Source organism: Bos mutus, chromosome X, assembly GCF_027580195.1.
Source record: "Bos mutus isolate GX-2022 chromosome X, NWIPB_WYAK_1.1, whole genome shotgun sequence".
NCBI lineage: Eukaryota > Metazoa > Chordata > Mammalia > Artiodactyla > Bovidae > Bos > Bos mutus.
In genome coordinates this window covers 1236246-1255594 of record NC_091646.1, presented here as the reverse complement: position 1 = coordinate 1255594, position 19349 = coordinate 1236246, and the positions used below count along the sequence as shown (strand labels likewise).

At 51.2% G+C, this 19349-nt stretch overlaps 1 protein-coding gene across 2 annotated transcripts in view; it reads right to left on the bottom strand.

Annotated features, from left to right (window-relative positions):
- Positions 1-18622, bottom strand: part of ELF4 (E74 like ETS transcription factor 4) — a 39800-nt gene extending 21178 nt beyond the window's left edge. The window contains exons 1-2 of one of the 2 annotated variants that reach the window (XM_070366155.1): positions 18328-18622; positions 18038-18180 (exon numbers count right to left, since the gene is read on the bottom strand). The gene's annotated coding sequence lies outside the window, so the exon portion shown is untranslated. The remainder of the gene's footprint in view (positions 1-18037; positions 18181-18327) is intronic. The other variant, XM_005908291.2, reaches the window with a different exon arrangement.
- Positions 18623-19349: the final 727 nt, after the last annotated feature.

The window sequence follows — 19349 nt, the reverse complement described above, 5'->3', positions numbered from 1 at the left end:
AGGATATTAAGTCAGATATCTTTTATTGGAGGGACAGTGTTCTTTGTTGAGGTCCCTGCCAGCATGTGTCCTAGAAACAAATGCAGAGGCTCCCCGCTCAGATCGAGGGCTCCCCCAGTTGGGAGGGGCAGCTCCAGGTTGAGACCTGCTTTCTTCCAAATGCCTCCTTCCCCTGCGGGCCACTTTACAGGTGAGCAGAAGCAAGGGGCAGTCCAGCATCCTGTGCACAAAGGATAAGGTGGAAAAGAGCCCACGGGTGGGGGTGGGCAGGCAGGGAGGGCAGCTTGAGCCCCGGTGTCACTGTGAGCTCCTAGGACTCCTCCCCACACGACTGAAAACCTCTCCTTGATTCAGTCTCAGGATGTGAAAGTTAAAAAGGCCCTGAAAGATCAGCGCATCCATCCTTCCTGTCATCTGGCTGCAGGGTTCTTGAGGAAGAAGTGACTTGCTCAAGGTCACACAGCTAGTCGCTGTGACTCCTAGGTGACCTTTCTTCCTCTCCTCCTCATTGTCTCTAGGCAGCCTCAAAAGAGCCAACCCTTTCCTCCGGTGACAGACAGCAGCCCGAGACTCAGGGCTGGCAAACAACAACCAGGCCACACGTGTGCAGAACACAGTTAACTCTTGCAATTATTTCCCCACCTCCGCGCCTTTGTTTACACCATCCCCCAGGCCCAATATGCCCTTCCTCAATTTCTGCAGCTCCGATTCCCATCCGGCACTACAAATATCACATCCTGTTCAAAGCTTTACCTGCTCTCCCCTCACCTGATGAAGGCTCACCTCCCTCACCACCTCCTCTTCTTCATGCTTTATGTGCTAAATTCACGCCACCATCTGTTTTTGTGTGGTTGGTGAGCTAAGGATGGTTTTTACACTTTGTTTTAATGATTGGGGGGGGGAAAGTCAAAAGAAGAATGATATTTCATGCCACAGGAGTATTATATGAAGTTCAAATTTCAGTGTCCACAAAGAAAGTTTTATTGACACGCAGCTACACGCATTCGTTTATGTGTTGTCTGGGTGGGTTTTGCATCATGAGTTGTTGTGACAGAGTTCCCATGGGCCATAAAGCCTACATGATTTACTGTGTGGTCCTTTGAAAGAAAAGTTTGCTGACTCCTGGACTAAAGGCTTCACTCCCCTTCAGAGGGAATACATTCATCAAGTTCCTTTCAGAAAAGAATGTCACAGACTCAGAGGTGCCTGGAGGGAGCCGTGGAACATCAAATACAAACTCTAGATTTTCATCAGAATGTTCTGGCCCACGATGTGACCTTGAGTAAGTCACTTTTGCTTTGTGGATCTCAGTTTCCTCAGCCACACAACAAGGGGGGGGGGTGGGGGGAGTGTTGGCCGGCATGGCCTCAGGCCCTTTCTGGCCCTGTGATTTAGAGACTCAGCAGTGTCCTGCATGTCCAACTCACATACTTTTGAGCAGGCACCATTCTGATCATTTTCTCTCAGGACAAGACCTCACAGAAGGCGCCCCTCCTCAGCTGTGGTTTTCCCTACCATGTGGGTCCCCTCATTTATACCCACCTGCCCCCCCCCGACCCTTCCCTTCTGCTGCCCTTCTCTCTGAATTCTTCTCCCTGTAAAATGAAGACGGCCTCCTCTGAGGAAGCACCCCTACCTCAGTGGTCCAGGAGCTTCTACTGCGGGGGTAGGGGTGGGTAGAGGAAGGGAGAGAGGGACTCTCAGCTCTCCTTGGCTCCCAGAGCCCACAGCAGACAGGCAGGAGACAGGGCCAGCCCTCTCCGCACCCCTGCTCTACCAGAGGAAACAGCCCCTCTCTGCCACTTCCTGTCCCAGGGGTTTCAGCAGTTTCCCCTTCAGGGCCTGCTGGCCCTCCCAGCCCCGCCCCTGCCCCACACAGGTCAGAGAGTGCAGAGAAGGGAGGGGCCCTGTGAGTGAGTGGGGACGATCCCTCACAGGAAGGCTGAGGAGACAGTTGTCTACACAAGGGGACGCCCCAGCAGCTCTTCTGCTACCCTGCTTGGGCCAGGAGAGCCAGGACCTGGGTGGGAGGTGGAGCTGCCTCCATAAACCCTCTCCTGTTAGCAGATACATAGACGTGAGCTCATCACTTCACCTGGTGATCACCTCGGGGAGCAGAGTGCGCCTGCTGGGTAAAAGACTGGGCTGTAAATGCTGAGGTCAATGTCCACCTGGGCTGAGGGCTAGCCTGGGCGGCTTCACATGGGGAGATGTGTTGAAGCAAGAATGCCTGGGGAAACCAGGCCAACCACAGGGGTTATTTCAGAGGAGCAGGTGACACTGAAATGAATGGCACATCGTAACTTTGCATGATTTTGTCCCTAGCACTGAGGGACAGAGGCAAAAATGGAGAGCAAAGTACTGAGTCAAGGGTGAGTCAAGGGTGGTGGCATTTTCTAGGTGATGGAACAGGAAGCTATCACATTCCATAGCCACTGCTGATTTGGTGTGGTGACTTCTACTTGTAAATGCCTCCCAGTTGCCTTTGCAAGGTGGTGCTCCTAGCAGTGGGGCTGGATGCCCACAAGGGACCAGGGCAGGTGACCCAAGGCCATGGGTCAGAGGAGCAGTAGCTGCCTGAGGCTCTGCACGTCTGCCCAGTTGTTAGTTCTCCTGAAGACAGGTTAGAAGTACATGACAATGGTTCTAGAAGCCTCAGTGCTTGGGATGAGGTCCTCATAGTGGGTAGATGCAACCACCTCAGCCCCCTGTGGTAATACTGTTCCATGAGGTTCAAGTAACAGTGAGCAGAGCTAAGGGGACCCATAGAAATGGTGGCTCTGAGAAGACCAACAAAAATGGATTGGAAGATGGTCTTGCTACCTCTCTCGGCTCTGAGAGATCATCTTCTTGGGCTTTTGACCAAGAGTCCAGACCAAGCAGGCCTCCTGTCAAGACAGCAATCTGGCTTTGCCCTCTGCCCTCTCCCTCTATGCTTCCAGGGCCAGAAAGAGCCAGCACCCCTGCCATAGGACCCATTGCCTGTGAGGGGACTGCCTGCTCCGCCCCGCGAGTTGGAGTGAATACTGCTTCACAGCTGGTATGGAAGATGCCAAGGAAGCGTCAGAGACAACATCTGGATGTGCACCTGGGCCCCTGCCAGCCCCTCCCTACATCTGCAGTGCAAACCCAGGGCCAGGGCTTGGTTACGAGCCCAACTCAGAACTGGTGGCACGTGTTTGGAAAGCACATCTGACTGGGCGGAGGAGGTGGAAGCGCTTGAGATCGCTGCCAGCTGAGGGCCAGTGCTTGCGGGGTTGGCACCAATCTGAGCTAGGGCTGGGCCCAGGGTGGTGGGTGTGGCCGCCGTGGCCTCGGCCGTGGATCTGTGGCGGGAGGGGCAGGGGGGCATGGGTACTTGTTTAAAGCGGGCAAGGTTTTCCTTTTGTGCCCTCAGATATCACTCCAGGCTGCTTCCTCTGCTTCTGGGGCAGGGGACCAAAGAGTAACCATTACAGGGAGACAGGACAACACAGATTTACATCTACTGAGTATGAGCGTGGGCTTGATGTCACGCCAGGCACTTTCCATAGGCTATCTGTTTTCATTCTTACAACATCCCAAAGTAGCTAGTCACTGGCAGAGCCCAGGTTTGAAGCCAGGTTTATTTCCAACTACTGTGGTCTTTGAACTTTGTTTTCAGTTACATGTATTTTGGTAGTAATCCTGTTTTAATAGTTCCATTTTACAAACAGCACAAGTGAGACCTAGCAAAGATGAGGTAACATGACCAGTGTCACACTGCCTGTCAAGAATTGAGGCAGAACTCAAACCCAGGTCTGTGTGACCTCAATGTCTGTGCTCTTCCCATGCAGCCCCATGCTGGTGACCATCTGCTCAGAGTCCTAATTCTACACCCAGGGTTGAAGGCTCAGAGCCCCTGTAAGATCCTTCAACTAAGGCTTCCCATGTCCCAGTCCCTTTCAGGCTCCATGTGATAGGTGAAACCTAATTCCCTGGGCAAAGATGCACCCAAATGGAGATGAGTTGAGCCCTTGTGGAGGATAAGTACTGTGGAGTAGGAGTGATGAAGTTTCTGGTGATGAAGGAGTCTGCCGCTATTCCTGTACCTTAGGAGCCTGTTTCCAGAGGGCTCCTGGCTCCAGACCCGGAGTGGCCTAGGCATGGTCCCTGCCCCATAAATACACACTGGCTCTCAACTTACACATAATTTAAGTCTGGGTTCTTATCTCAGGGTGTTGGTTCACATGTTTACTCAAATATTTATGGAAAGTCAGAGCTGAACACCTCATAGGTGCCAGGTCTGTGGCCTGGGGCCTATCGTTGGGCCCACCCTATTCTCTGTGGTAAGGTCTATTCGCATGTAAGTCCCCCCAGTAAGCTGGGTTAGCGCATCTGCCTAAACGATATTGCTGGGGTTTTTTCCCCTCAAAACACTTCCATAGGAAGTGTCTCTTCAAAATTGAGGCTCAGAGGTTGGGGGAAAAGGGCGAGTGACTGCTACTGTGTATAGTTTCTTTATGGGGTGATGAAGACAGAACTGCTCAGACCACACTCCAGGTCTTCTTACTTCTGACTCCAAGGCTCCCTTCCTCCCATCAGCCTCCCCCATAACCCTGAGCAACCATAACTGCTGAAGTTCGGCAAGTGTGCAAGGCAGCATGAGGCATGGTGGCGGGGTCTTAAGCAACATGGTAGGAGTAGAAAATGTTCTAGAGCTGGGCCTTTAACCTAGGTCTCCATGAGCATGGCCAGGTCCCTGCCCTTCTCTGAACCCCAGCATCCCCATCTGTTAAGTGAAGTGGGTGAATTTGGTTTTCCTTCACAAAAGGCTCTACCAGCTCTGACCCTTTGTGGTTCTTATTATAAAGCACTGCAGGATGGAAGAGACTGGCATGTCGGATACCAGATTTTTCTTGGAGTGCTGCAGGGAGCTAGCTAGCTGCGACTAGGTGTTCCAGCTGATGCTCCTCACAGGCATGGTGACAAGCAGGACTTTCCTGCGAAAATCACAAGCTCTCTGAGGATTCCGCAGCTCGGTTTCTCTATGGGGGGATGGGGGTGGTTTGGACCTGATTTCACTCCTCCCCACCCGCTGCCCCTGCCCACCGGCGGTGCTAGGTGGTAGAATAGCCCTTCATAAGACTCACTGATCACATCCTTTGGAGATGTCGTGAACCATGTTCTTGGCCGAGTGCCCAGGCCACCCCCAGTTAGCGCGGAGCTTGCCTCCGCGGTGGAGGGAGCGATCGCTGCTGGCCACCAATCTAGTCCCCGCTGGACAGGATGTTTCCACATCAAGCCCCACTTCCTGCAGCTAGGCCTGGGCTCCGGTTTCCCCCTTCTCCTGCCATCTGGTCGCCTGCCCTCTGCCCCTTCCTCTTGCTCGGTGTTTACAGGCTGCCTTATCAGCCTGGGGAATCTGGGCCTCACCCAATCGGCTGCCCCGCCCCGCCCGGCGCAGCCGCCCCGCCCAGGGCCCTACCTGCTGTGGTTTCGTCACTCCAGGCCGGCACCCCCGATTCCCTCCCCACCGCAGGCAGGCCGGGGGTGTGGATGAAGCCTTGCGGCCTCCCAGAGTGAAACCTGAATATTCATAGCGAGCCGTCCACTTGGTCCAGGCATTCTCTCTCTATTACCACGGTCTCTATCTGCAGGCTGTGGGGATAGAAATGGGGCCCTCGGGCTGCAGAGGAGGCCAAGTTTGGCCTGGAGAGACTCCGCCGACAGCTCTTCTGTTCTCAGCCACCCAGAAATAAGCGGTGCGGGGCGGGGAGCAGCACGAGGGTGGAAGGCTCTGAGGCTGTTTGGTTTTTAACTGAAGAGTACTCCATGTTCCAGGTGAGGCCGGGGAGGCGGGAAGGCTAGGGAAACTGTGGGCACAGACTTGAGGGCCTCCTGGGTTCTGCTGTTGTCTCCAGCCCACCCAAAGGCTAGGATGAGGCCTGAGCTAACCACTGAGCAGGTCCTATGACTTCCCCTCAGAGTACAACGGCTTAGATTTTTCCATTAAATGAGTTTGAATCAAGGAAGGAGACAGTGGGGGCCACTGGGTGAATGAGCATGCAGGAGGTGATGGATTTCTTTTCCAGCACTTTGGGCTAAAACCTTGAAACTTCAAGTTCTGACCTGTCCCTAGGCAGCTCCCACAGGGACAGAGCCTGCTTGCTAAAGCTGACCAATCCTGATAGCCAGAATCAAAGCCACAGTCCAAACCCGGATCCTCCCTCATCTTTCGGTTGCTTCACTGAGAAGTCAATTAAAATATGTTCAGGCGGTAGATTTCAGGCATTCACAGTATAGAAAAAAAATGCCATACTTCAAAGAACTTTTATGAAACTGTGTTTTTCTAGGTCTCTGAGATAGAATTTAATAGTTTGGGGCACTTGGGTGGGAAAGTTTGGAAAAACTCTGCTCAGGCAATTTTGCCATTAATGGGCTATGTAACCACAGGCATGCCATGTCACATGGCTCTCACAGCCCCGGGCTTCCCCCGCCCCCTCCACCATAGATTTCATGCTACTCAGAGCTCCTCACAAGCTTACTGACCCTAGTAGCAGTCAGGGCTCCACAGGTCATCCCACCTCCCCAGGAACAGCTTCCCACCACTCAAAAATAATAAACCATTTAGTGTTAATGTGTTAATGGGTGATACTGGGTTAATGTGTCACCTCTCTCCTCAACACATTTTCATTTTAAAAGGCCATCTGGAGCTACCCTGCTTTAACCTAAGGAATGGCTCTGCAGGTTAATAGGGGGGCAGGTGAGCGAAAGAGTGTTTCTTGCTGACTCTGCCTCCCGTCATACCATTAACTCTGGAGCAGGCCTTCCCCATCTCCTCCCCATGCCTGTAGTTTCTGTTGGGAAGCTGTATAGAGGGGATGTGAAAGTCTTTGAAAAGCTAACCAGGCCTGGGGCAGCAGAAAGCCCATTTGACTGGGCATGAGGAAGAATAAGTTCCAGTCAGGGCTCTGCCTCTGCTGAGCTCCTCCCCCAGCCTCTGAGCTGGCACCAGCTCCTACTCCAGGGCACACATTTAGATCTATGGCTGTGGCCACACCAGCCATGCTCAGCAGGGCCTTACAGTCCAAGCTCATCTGCTTGGTTTCCAAAGGTCTTTCACAGTCTGACCCCACCCTACCTACTCAGCCTCATTTCCCATGATTTCCCAACTCAAGCCTGGGCTTCAAGCCCAGTGGTCTCCTCATGGTCCCCTGAGGGAACATTCCAGGCTCATTCACGGAGTTTCTCAGGCCTGCCAGGCCCTTGCTGCTCTGTTTTAGTTAATCAAACAGTGCCCATCCAGCAAGGTCCCAACCAAGTTCCCCAAATCCATGGAGCTGGTTTTGCCCTGATAACTAGCGCCCACACCCATGGGGCCCCCTTCTAAACTCCCAGAGCCCTTAAATTCCACCACAAGATCTCTTAATCCCAGGCAATCTCGAATTTCTCTTTAATTATTTCATGTGTATGTCTTATTTCCCCAACAGGCTGTAAAATTCATGGGATCAAGGTCTATTTTATCTTCTCCTGACTCTAACACAGGTCTGGGCATTCATGAACTAAGCCCATGTAAATTCTCAGCCCAAGTGAAATCTCTGGAATAGAGACCCCGAGTCCTGCTAGATCTGAGGGCTATAGTCTAGGGGTGGGGACAAGAATAGAATTAGGGAACAAAGGTCCCCAGGCTTAAATATTACTTGTCTTCTCTTGCTTCAGGCCTCTACTAAGGAAAACACATACCAGCTAGAGTCATTTATTCCAAACATCATCAAGAGGGCAGTTGATCAATCAGGTCATCATCAAAGCACTCTCTCTTTGTACAAACCACAGTGTTTCTACCCCGTGAATATTGGGTGCTGGTCTGATCACTGAACCCTCGGGAAAGACTTCAAAACACTGGATCAGTTCTAAGAGCTAAAATGATTCAAGAGAATGGGATTCAAGGATAACTTTTTTTAAAAGAGGCCTTTTGTTTGCTAGGCAGACAAGGTTGAAAAGGGATATGACTGGCATCTAGAAAATGATAATCATGGAACACTGCACCAAAAATAGGTATAAATGAAGGGCAAATAATAAATGGTCCTATTTTGCAAATGCATGGTAAGGTTAAGGAACTCTTTACTGAAGGATATCAATGAAAAGATTAAGCATCTTCTGAAAATGACAGTAGCATCAGGCTCATCCATGATTATAAAATAAGATCACAATAGCACAGCTAAACATATCTGTTATAACAATTAATGTAAATAGAATAAATCCTCAAGTATTAAAAGAACATGATATTATAAATAATCCATAAGGATATATTGCACAGCACAGGGAATATAACCAGTATTTTATAATAACTCTAAATAGCGTATAACCTTTAAAAATTGTGAATCACTATGTTGTACATCTGAAACTTATATGCAACCCACTCCAGTATTCTTGCCTGGAAAATTCCATGGACACAGGGGCCTGGCAGGCTGCAGTCCATGTGGTGCAGAAGAGTCAGACACAACTTAGTGACTAAACAACAACAATATATCAATGAAAAATTATACTGACAATCTGATTCTAAAATTCATATGGAATTGCAAGTGACTTAAAATAGGCAAAACAACTTTGGTTTCTTCATTCTTTTTTTTTTTGGCTGTGCCATGCAGAGTGTGGAATCCTAGTTCCTCAACCAGGGATTGAACTCACGACCCCTCCATTGAAAGCTCGGAGTCTTAACCACTGGACTGCCAGGGAAGTCCCAAAAACAACTTGGATAAAGAACAAAGTTGGGGGACTAATACTATCTGATTTTGAGAATGATTATAAAGGCTACAGTAATCAAAACAATTGGTACTGGCCTAAAGATAAACAAATAGATCAACAGAACAGAATATAGAGTCCAGAAATAAGCTTATGTAAGCTGGATGAAAGGACAACTGTATTAGACTAACGATAGCTTTTTCAACAAGTGATGCTGGAATAACTGTACACCCATATTTTAAAAGAAATCAGATGGATTTCTACGGCTCACCATAGAGAAAATTAACTTGAAATTGATCAAAGACCAAAATGTAAAACCTAAATCTATAAAACTTCTAAAAGAAACTGTAAGACAAAATATTTGTGACCTAGGGCTAAGTAAAGCATTCCAAGATACAACACCAAAAGCATGATCCATAAAAGTCAAAATGGACTGGACGTTATCAAAATTGAAAACTTCTGCTCTTCACTGTGAAGTGAATGAAAAGATAAGGCACATACTCAGACAAACTCTTTGCAAAGCATGTATCTGATAAAGGTCTCCTACCTAGACTATATAAAGAATTCTCAAAACTCAACTATAAGAAAACAAAAAAGTCAATTAAAAATGGGCAGAAAATTGAACAGATACATCACCAAAGTAGATATATAGATGACAAATAACAACATGAAAAGATGTTCTACATCATCAGTCATTAGGGAAATACAAATTGAAACCACAATGAGATACCACTGCACACCTATTAGAAGAACTAAAATTTTAAGACTGCCCACATCAAGTGTTAGCAAGGATGTGGAACAAATGGAATTTTAATAAATCGCTGATGAACTGTAAAATGGTACAATGACTTTGGAAAACAGATTGATAGTTTCTTAAAAAGTTGAACCTACAACTACTATATGATCCAGCCATTCCACTCTTAGGTATTTGACCAAGAGAAAAACACACATATAGCCATAGAAAGATTTGTACAAAGAAGTTCACTGAAGCTTTGCTTGTAATAGCCAAAAACTAGAAAAAAATCAAAACCACCACCAAATGTCCATCAACTGATGAACAGATCAACAGTATATGGTATTGTCCAGACAATGGAATTCTACTTAGCAATAAAAGAATGAAATATTGATGTAGAAAACAACATGGATGGATCTTAAAATAAATGTGCTGGATGAAAGAAACCAAAGAAGGAGAGAATACAATCGATATGATTCCACTTATATAAAACTCTAGAAAACGCAAACTATTACAATGAGTACTGAATAAGCCCGAGAACTCAAATGCACAGTGTAGTAAATGTAAACAACAATATTGTATTAACAGTCATCAAACTTGGTAAGAGACTAGAACTTAATCATTCCAATTACTAAATAGAGAGGATAATTACACAACGATAGAACTGCAAATTATCACTATGATATATAATCATATCAAATTACAATGCTGTACACCTTAACTTTACACAATGTTATATGTCAAATACAGACGGTCCACAACTTAATGATGGTTCACTCGAGACTTTTCAACTTTACAATGGCATAAAAACGTTACACATTCAGTAGAAACCCTACTTCAAATTTTGAATTTTGATCTTCTGTGATCATAAGAGTAAACAACCAATATACTTACAACCATTCTGTACCCAGACAACCATTCTGTTTTTCACTTTCAGTACAGTATTCAATACATTACATGAGCTACTCAACACTAATACTCTGGCCACCTGATGCAAAGAGCCAGCTCATTGGAAGAGACCCTGATGCTGGGGAAGATTGTGAGCAGGAGGAGAAGGGGGTGACAGAGATGAGATGGTTGGATAGCATCACCAACTCAGTGGACATGGATTTGAGCAAACTCTGGGAGATAGTGATGGACAGAGGAGCCTGGCATGCTGCAGTCCATGGGGTCATGAAGAGTCAGACACAACCTAGCGACTCAACGACAACAACAGTATTCAATAAATTACATGAGATATTCAACACTTTATTATAAAATAAGCTTTGTGTTAGATGATTTTGCCCAACTGTAATTTAATATAAGTGTTCTGAGCACATTTTATGTAAGCTAGGCTAAGCTAGTGGAGAAGGCAATGGCACCCCACTCCAGTACTCTTGCCTGGAAAATCCCATGGATGGAGGAGCCTGGTGGGCTGCAGCCCATGGGGTCGCTAAGAGTCACTTTTCACTTTCATGCATTGGAGAGGGAAATGGCAACCTACTCCAGTGTTCTTGCCTGGAGACTCCCAGGGACAGGGGAGCCTGGTGGGCTGCCGTCTCTGGGGTCACACAGAGTCGGACACGACTGAAGCGACTTAGCAGCAGCAGCAGCAGGCTAAGCTATGGCACTCAGCAGGTTAGGTGTATTAGATGTGTTTTCAACTTCCGATTGGTTTATCAGGATGTAACTTTATCATAAGTCAAAGAAGATCCGTACATTTCAATTAAAAAATGCATACTAATCGACAGTCACATAAAGTAGATAAGTAGATAAGTAGTTGCTCAGGATGAGAAAGAGGGATCGCAAAGGGGTGCAAGGAAACTCTTGGGGGTGATTAGTTTCATGAGTATATACATATGTCAAATATTATCAAAGCGCACACTTTAAATATGTGCAGTTTATTGTGTGTCAACATTGCCTCAATAAAACTGTAAAAGAGAAAGAAAAAGGTCCTCAGATTGGGTAAAATAACAACTGCAGCATTTACTATGTAATTTTAGCAAATAGTATTATTGCATAATTTAACTATGCAGTAATATCATATGACAGCAGTGAAGACAAAAGAAGCAAGAATACGCATCTTCCCTGGAAAACACATTCCTTGGTGCCACCGGTGGAGACGAATTCTGAACCTGGGAAGTTACCGAGTGTGCCGACTCGAATGTATTTTGTTGTCTTATCTTTGGCTCGCTCCCATGCCTGCTTCATTGTCCCACCGAGCCTTCCAGGCCCCTAGAGCTCAGCCCATGTGCTCTTTCCTCCTTTGAAATGCCCTCTCACCTCCAGGAAGCCTTCCCCAATTAAGCTGAGGAGGGAGAAGAAAGATCTTCCTCTAGATATGCCCTCCTTGAACCCATTATTACCTATTCTCCAAACCTTAAGTGCCACAGGCTTGCTGGCACTTCAGCTCTTGCCTGCTGTGAAGCTAAGTGCATGTGTATGACCAGAGCTCCAGAATCAGGTTTAGATTTGCCTGGGCCTACCGTGTTTTTTTTAGGATCAGGGTGGCGCCAAGAAAGTGGTCACTTAATGAGACAGGTGTTTTCTGTGCATGGATTCTCACAAAATCAGTAGAGCTAAACTAGCCTCTCTGGGGGCATTATGGAAAAAAGGCATTATCTGCTAAATCTATGTCTTAAGTACCTCCTTGTTGTCAGGTCATCAGGAATCTGGGGAGGTTAAGACTAATTGCCCACTCTCCCATCCCTCAAGGCCTAGGGGCGGGGACCAAGGGACAGAGTGAAGTGGCTCAGGGGTGGTTCAAGGGTGGTCTAGGGCCTCCTGCCCCTGTGGGTGGCCACAGGCACCTCAAGCAAACGCCAACCCATTTGCGAGCAGATGAAACCTCCAAGTTACTTTCTGGGAGGCCTTTGGAATGGGAATGGCCTCCCAGCCCCCCAGGAACTCTTCTGGGCAAAGGCAGGGTCCCAGCCCCAACCCAAGACCTCAGTTCTAGTGAAAGAAGGGAGAAAGTGAGCAGTGGTTGGCCAGTCGGCTCCCAGAATTCTACACTCAGTAGGGTAAGAACAACAAACTGCTGCTGCTGCTGCTGCTGCTGCTGCTAAGTCGCTTCAGTCGTGTCTGACTCTGTGCGACCTCAGAGATGGCAGCCCACCAGGCTCCGCCGTCCCTGGGATTCTCCAGGCAAGAACACTGGAGTGGGTTGCCATTTCCTTCTCCAATGAGTGAAAGTGAAGTCGCTCAGTTGTGTCCGATTCGTAGTGACCCCATGGACTGCAGCCCACCAGGCTCCTCCATCCATGGAATTTTCCAGGCAAGAGTACTGGAGTGGGGTGCCATTGCCTTCTCCGAAGAACAACAAACTGATGATTGCTAAATACTTGCCAGGGGTGGAACATGAGGCCTCCTCTCAAAGGAACAAATTCACTCTTATTCCTGCAGCAAATGAATATCAAGATGAACATGGTGACGAGATAAAGATGGCAAAGTTAATAAAAATGTTCAAGACTTGATTTCTGCTCTTTACTACAGCACTGCTTGTAGTAAAGAGAAAGATTTTATTCTGATTTTTTTTTAATCAGAAATATTTTACTACAAACACACACACACACACACACACACACATCTTTTTCCACATCCCTCTTTATCTAGTATGATGGCAGAGTTAACAAAAAGTTAGCAGAAAGATGTAGAAAATCTCCCTCTTGCTTTTATGAATGAGCATCGCGTTCCCTGCCAGCACTGCCAGAGAAGCAGTTGATCCCTGGAGCCTGGTAAAGTCAAGGGTGTGGGAGGAGGAAACGATAAGAACAACAACAACAATAATAATAGCCACAGAATAATAGCAGCTCACACTTACTGGGTGGTTTCCGTGTGCCAGGCATCATGCAAAGTGCTTTATAGGCATTATTTCATTTAACCCTCAGCAACCCTGGGAGAGTGATTATGTGATCAGTCCACAGTCACACAGCCAGTAAGTGACAGGCCTGGGATATGAATTCAGAGAGCCTGTGCTCTTCCTCCTCGGGACAATACCACACAATAGCATTCTTGAGAAGAATACAGGGCTCGACTGGAAGAGGAAGGGAGATTTGGGAAGGGCAGGTGGAGTGAGAAGTGGGAAATGGCAGCACTGGGACCTAGGGCAAAGCTTCCTCAGTCTGGGCAAGTTGTTTAACCTCTTTCTTCTTGTTGGTCTGACTGAGAAATGTTCTGGCACTTTCCCTAGTCAACCCTCCTGCATCTGCCAGGGAAAGTGCCGCTCCCTGCCGCTTGACCCTCCTCATCACCCTGAGTGAGAAGGCTGGGTAAGGTCTCTGCCAAGAAACTCACCTTAGGACACAGTTTCCCCGGATGAGAAGTCAGGGTACTCTGGTGTGTCTCCGTGGTTTTGCAATGTGCTGGGGAGGGCACATGCCCAGAGAGCAGAGAGAGGAAGACTGATGCCTGGGGTGGTGGGGAGGGGGTGGTATACATGTGTCCAGCTGTTTTCATCCAGTTAAATCTAACAAGGATCAAGTCTCCTCGGCATGTCCAGCCAGGAGAGATGCAAAAGTCACAGAACAACTACACGGCTAGTCCTTGCCCTTGCCCAGGGGGTCCTGACAGAAACACGTGGGACTCTCTAGACCTTTTAGCTCTTGGCTGGCTGAGAAAATGAAAATCTCCATCCTCTACCTGAACCTCTGGGCTCCCAGAGAAATCCCAGGACGCTGGGGAAAGTGAGACTCAACCAGTTGGTGCTGGTTGTGCACACCTGTGGTAGGGCAGTCATCCTGTCCCTTTGCTGCCCTCCGCCTCTTTTCCTCCTCTCTCCCCTCCAGGGCCTGTGTGTGGTGAGGGGAAGTTCAAAATGAAATCCCCTCCGCCTGGAAAAGCCTGGCCACCCTTTGTGTCTCATCCATCCGCGCTGGGCCCTCCACTTTGTGTATCTCCCAGAGTGGAGCTCGGGCTTTGCACTGAGCCACCCACATTGGCTGTCCTGATCTTTTATGTGACATGCATGTCCCAAATGATTACCGAGGCTTCAAAGGTCAGTAGGTAGCCAGGGAAGAGAAAGGCAGCTTTTCTCCCTTTTCTGCCTAGCTGGATCTCCCCCACAGTGCCCCACCCCTTCAAGGTCTAGCTCAGAGCCGAGGCCGCACAAAGCCTGTCCTCGCTCTTCCTCCAGCTGCTGCTGATCTCTGAGCCAGGCCGCCTCTGGCCCCTGCTCCAAGGAGCACAATTTAGCACCTGACCAGCCACAGTCCTGGCAGCTTGTCCTCACCTCGGATTATTTTCAATGTCTTAGTCATCTCCCGCCACCCTCTTCCCTTGTCTCCCCCACAGCGCCTAGCAAGGGTTGGGCACACAGTAGGTGTTAATAAATGTCTGTTGAATTGAAACTCAGCGGCTCCTATGAGGTCAGAACCGTCATAAGCACCCCGACCAGCAGTTCCTTGGCAACCAGCACTGGGGTCCGAGCTACAGGGCATGAGTGGAGAGGCCGCTATTACAGGCCACACAAGACTCAGCGGCTGGAGATTTGCAGGCAGGTTGGTGTTGATGAGAAAAGCCCCTGACCCTTAGGAAAGCGCCCATGGGATTCTGGGTACCTTGTGTGAGTTTCTTTTCTCCCCTGCAGAACTAGTTTTAAGTCTGAGAACCACAAAGGGAATACATTGGCAGTGAAGCCAGAAACCTCTTTGCAGCTTAGAAATCCTGGAGAGAGAACCAAGCCTGGGTTGCGGTCAGGCCCAAGACTGAAGGAAGAAGGCTGCCCAAGGCCCTTCTGAGCTTGGTGGGGGATCTCAGGGTGGGGGCTGGGGGCATAGCAAGTAGGGGGTTAGAGGGGCATCTGGGGGTGGCCCTAAGTAATGCCATCCTGTCCTGGAACCCAACAAATCACAGCACTAGATGCTTGCCACCTGTGGTCCACACAGGAATTGGGTCTCCTCGTCCCTCTTGTTCACCCAAATCTCAGGGCAAGCCTCTGTCCAGGGGTAGAATCCTGACCAGAATCCAGCCTGGGTCCCCACACATGGAGAAGCCTCCAAGTCTGGGGTAACTGGCTCCCCACACGGGCTTTGAATTATGGTTATTTATGTAGATGACCTAGCCATCCTCTCTGGTCTTCTCCCACATCCCCCACCCTGACTCTGGCCCACACCGGAAGGTACACACAGTTCACAGTGGTGTCTTCTTCACCTCTGCATTCCCCTCGCTCATAGCTCTGTGGGTAAAGAATCCACCTGCAATGCAGGAGACCTGGGTTCAATCCCTGGGTTGGGAAGATCCCCTGGAGAAGGGAAAGGCTACCACTCCTGTATTCTGGCCTGGAGAATTCCATGGACTGTATAGTCCATGGGGTTGCAAAGAGTCGCACACGACTGAGTGACTTTCACTTTCACTTTTTACTTTCAGTGCTGGGACTGGTTCTCAGCAAATGGTTGCTGAGTTAAATCTGAGTTTTAGGCCCCATATTAGACAATACCATAAGGTTAGCTTGCACTTATGGTTCTAAATAAACAGCTTATGTGTTTTGACGTATTTGATCCTTGGCAAAACCTTATGAGGTAGGTCTGATTTGACAGATGAGGAAACTGAGGCATACAATTAAATGGGATCACACAGTTAGTAAATAACAGAACTGGGATTTAGACCCAGACAGTCTGGCTCTAGGGATAGGAGGCAAAATGAAAATGTTGAGGGGAGAGAAGGGGGTTGGCAAGGACCAAGGCCAAACTTCTGTGCAGGGATTTCCCTGGGAAAGCAATCCCCTCAGCCTGTGTCTGGCTGGGCCTCTCAGGGAGGCCCTGAATTTTGCAGGCTAGGAACATTTTGGACATCCCATTAATCAGGCCCATGAATGAGAGGTCACAGCACCCTCATTTTGAGATTCCAATACAGGACAGAGGAGACAGAAGCCCACCACTTAGCTCCAGGCACCGAGAGGGCTGCTTTCAGGCCTCCAGTTTGTCCAGGGGTGGGCGCCAGTTCCTGAGCAACGGCGGAGCAAACAGTGCAGCAGTGGGAGGAATGCCAGACATAGTTGCAAACAAGCCACTCCTCCCGCTCACAGCTAGAGGCTGTGTGAGGGTGGCAACGTGGACCCTGCTCAACGCCCCCCCCCCACACACCTCCCCGGCTTGAACCCAGAGACAACCACTTGTAAGGCAGCCTCTTCCCCACACTGACCAGGAGAGGAAGTCCTCCAGGATAGTTAAGTCCTTCACTTAACTCAAGAGAGCTCCCCTTCAGGCTGTTACTGCCAAGGGTCCGCTGAATTAATGGTTGAGAAAGCACCTTCTAACCAGTAAAACCTTACTGTTCACTGTGAGGAGGAATTTGCATTCTAGTCGTACAAATGGGACCCTGGGTATTTTCAGTCCCAATGTATCCTGTCTCCCCAAAGCAGAGATCCAGATCTGATCCCTTCACCGACCCCCCCCAACCTAGCACTAGGGCCAGGGGTCAGCTCGCTGGGGGTGAATCCCTCATGGGCGTGCCCACCAGCTGTTGGGGCCGAGCAGTGGTGGCTCAGGCCCTGGGGTGGTGACTTCACTTCCGCTCCAACCTCCCCAGCACTCCTCCCCTATGAGGCCCCACCAGGCCAAAATCGAGAAGTCCAAGGTTAACTGTTCCTCCCCACTTTAAGAGCTAATTAAAATGATTAGCCACAATGAAGTGTCAAACATTAACCAGAAGAAGCTGCAGGACCAAACAGGCCTCTATCTCGGGCAGAGATGAGGGTCAGGACCATCAAATCCCACGGCTGGGATGTGGGGGGAAAGTTGGGGGGGTCGGGATGGGGGGCGCGGGCGGCGAGGTAGAAGCTGGCTGAGGCGCGGAGGGGATTAGGGGGTTAGGAGGTCACCCTGGTCAGGAGGGCCGGGCAGGGAGGGCAGGGCGACAGAGTTAGGTAGGGTGCGATGGAGGGACAGGCAATCCGAAAAGCAGCCGCCTCAGCAGTCTCCCAAAGCAAGGCGCGGTCGGCAGGGGACCCGGCGCTGCGCGGCTGCCGAGTCCACGAGCCGGCGGCAGAGGAGGGAACACAGAGGCGGGAGAGCGGGAACGCGGGAGCGGGAAGGCTGGCGGCCGGCTCACACGGAAACTCCGGCCCCTGCCAAGAGGTCTCTATTTTGGCGATCCAATTATCCAAGTCATAGGTGTGTGTGTGTCTGTGTGTGTGTCTGTGTATGTGTCTGTGTGTGTGTGCGCGCGCACGGGCGCGCGTGTGTGTGTGTAGAGAGAGAGAAAAAGAGAGAGTGTGTGTGTTACCCTAAGGCGCCTGGTCCCAGAAGCCCTAGGGGCCGCCAGATCAATCTAGCAGCCCCGCCACAAGGAGGCCGACCGCCTGCCCTCGGGCACCGAGCTGCTGGGGCAGGCTGTCACAACCGGCCCTGTCACGGACCTCGGGCTGTCCGGGGAGCGGGCAAACCCGCCCCCACCCCGACAGGGGAAATCGACTGGGCTTCTAACCCGGGACCGGCAGCCCGGGTTCCCCAAAGCACACGCGGTGGGGCGAGGCAAGGGCGGGACGCAACACGCCTCAGTTCTCCCACCCTTCCCTGGGCCCCTCAGCCCCTAATGCCCCGGGGCCCCGGCGTCCCTGTTCCCGCTCTCTGGTAAACTTTCTGAGGGCCCCGAAGGCTCGGAGAACCGGCGCCATCGACGTACCTGAGACTGCGCGGGCTCCGTCGCGGGGCCGGGGTCGACCGCCGCGGTCTCCTCCCTACTCGGAAGGCCGAGACGCGGGGTCCCCAGCCGGGCCGACCCGCCTTCTCCCCCTCGGAAGCCGGGCCGGGCGAGTGGCGCCGGGACTTCGGCGCCGGCGAAAGGAGAAGTGGAAGTTGAGCGCAGCGCCGGGTCGGTCCCCGCGGCCGCCGGGGCCACCGTTCCCCTCCTTCCTCCCCTCCCTCCTCTCCTCCCTGCCTGCCGGCCCCCGCGGCCCCGCGCCTGTGACTCACCTCGGCGCCGGGGCAGGCTGGTCCGGGCGGGCGAGGCGCAGGGCTCTCCCACACGTCGCGCCGCCAATGGCAAGTTGGAGGGCGAGATGCAAATACCAGGTGAGACGACGGCGCCCCTTATAAAACGACTCCGGGGGGCGGGGTGGAGTGCCCGGGGAGCCCAGACGCCAGGCCGAAGGAGGGGGCGGCTGGGGCGCCCGCGGAGGGGGCGCGAGCCAACGGAGACCTGCGCCGAGACAACCGAGCGAAAGGGGAAATTGCGCTAGAGACACACACGTCCCCGCAGGCGGCGGCTGGGGCGGGCGCGAAGGAGGCAGGGCGGGAGGGAGGGAAGAGCCGGAGGGAGGGACCGACGGGAGGGACGGCGGGCGGGCGGGGTGGAGGAGGGCGAGAGGGAGGGACGAGGCGTCTTGGTGGAAACAGCGCCCCTCCACCCCCGGCCCGCCGCGGTCGCCAGCACGGCAGGGGGAGCCGTGCCAGGGGCCCGCGCGGCCTCTCCTTCCCCTCCCGGCTCGCTGGCCCCCGGGGGCCGGCGAGAACCTGGCTCCCGCGGAGCTCACGTCGCGCGCCCAGCGCCCCCCACGTGGCGCGTCCCGGGGCCCGCAGCTCCCGCCGGGATGCCCCACACCGTGTCTCATAGAAAAAAAAACAAAAACAAAAACAAAACCATTCCATTCCCGGGGGACTCCGGATGGCTATATCCGGCCCCCTCGGTTCCTCGCGCTTACCGGCTTTGGCCCCAGCCCCGCGCTCCCGATTGTTATTGAGCGCCTGCGGTGCGGCGGACCTGCTCGAGGGCGGGCCGAGCGGGTAGGTGAGGCCGGGAGATGCCCGGAGGATCCAGTTTGGGGACTATATGCCAGACACCGTGGAATCCCGGGCCAAATGCCTCGTGCACTTGGCGCGACTAGAGAGTTTTGGGGATTTCTTAGGGAGGTCGAGCCTAGGGCTCCAGATGAGGGAGGCCAGGAGGATATGAATGTGGGGAAGGACTGGGGGGAGAGGGCTGGTGCAGCAGGTGC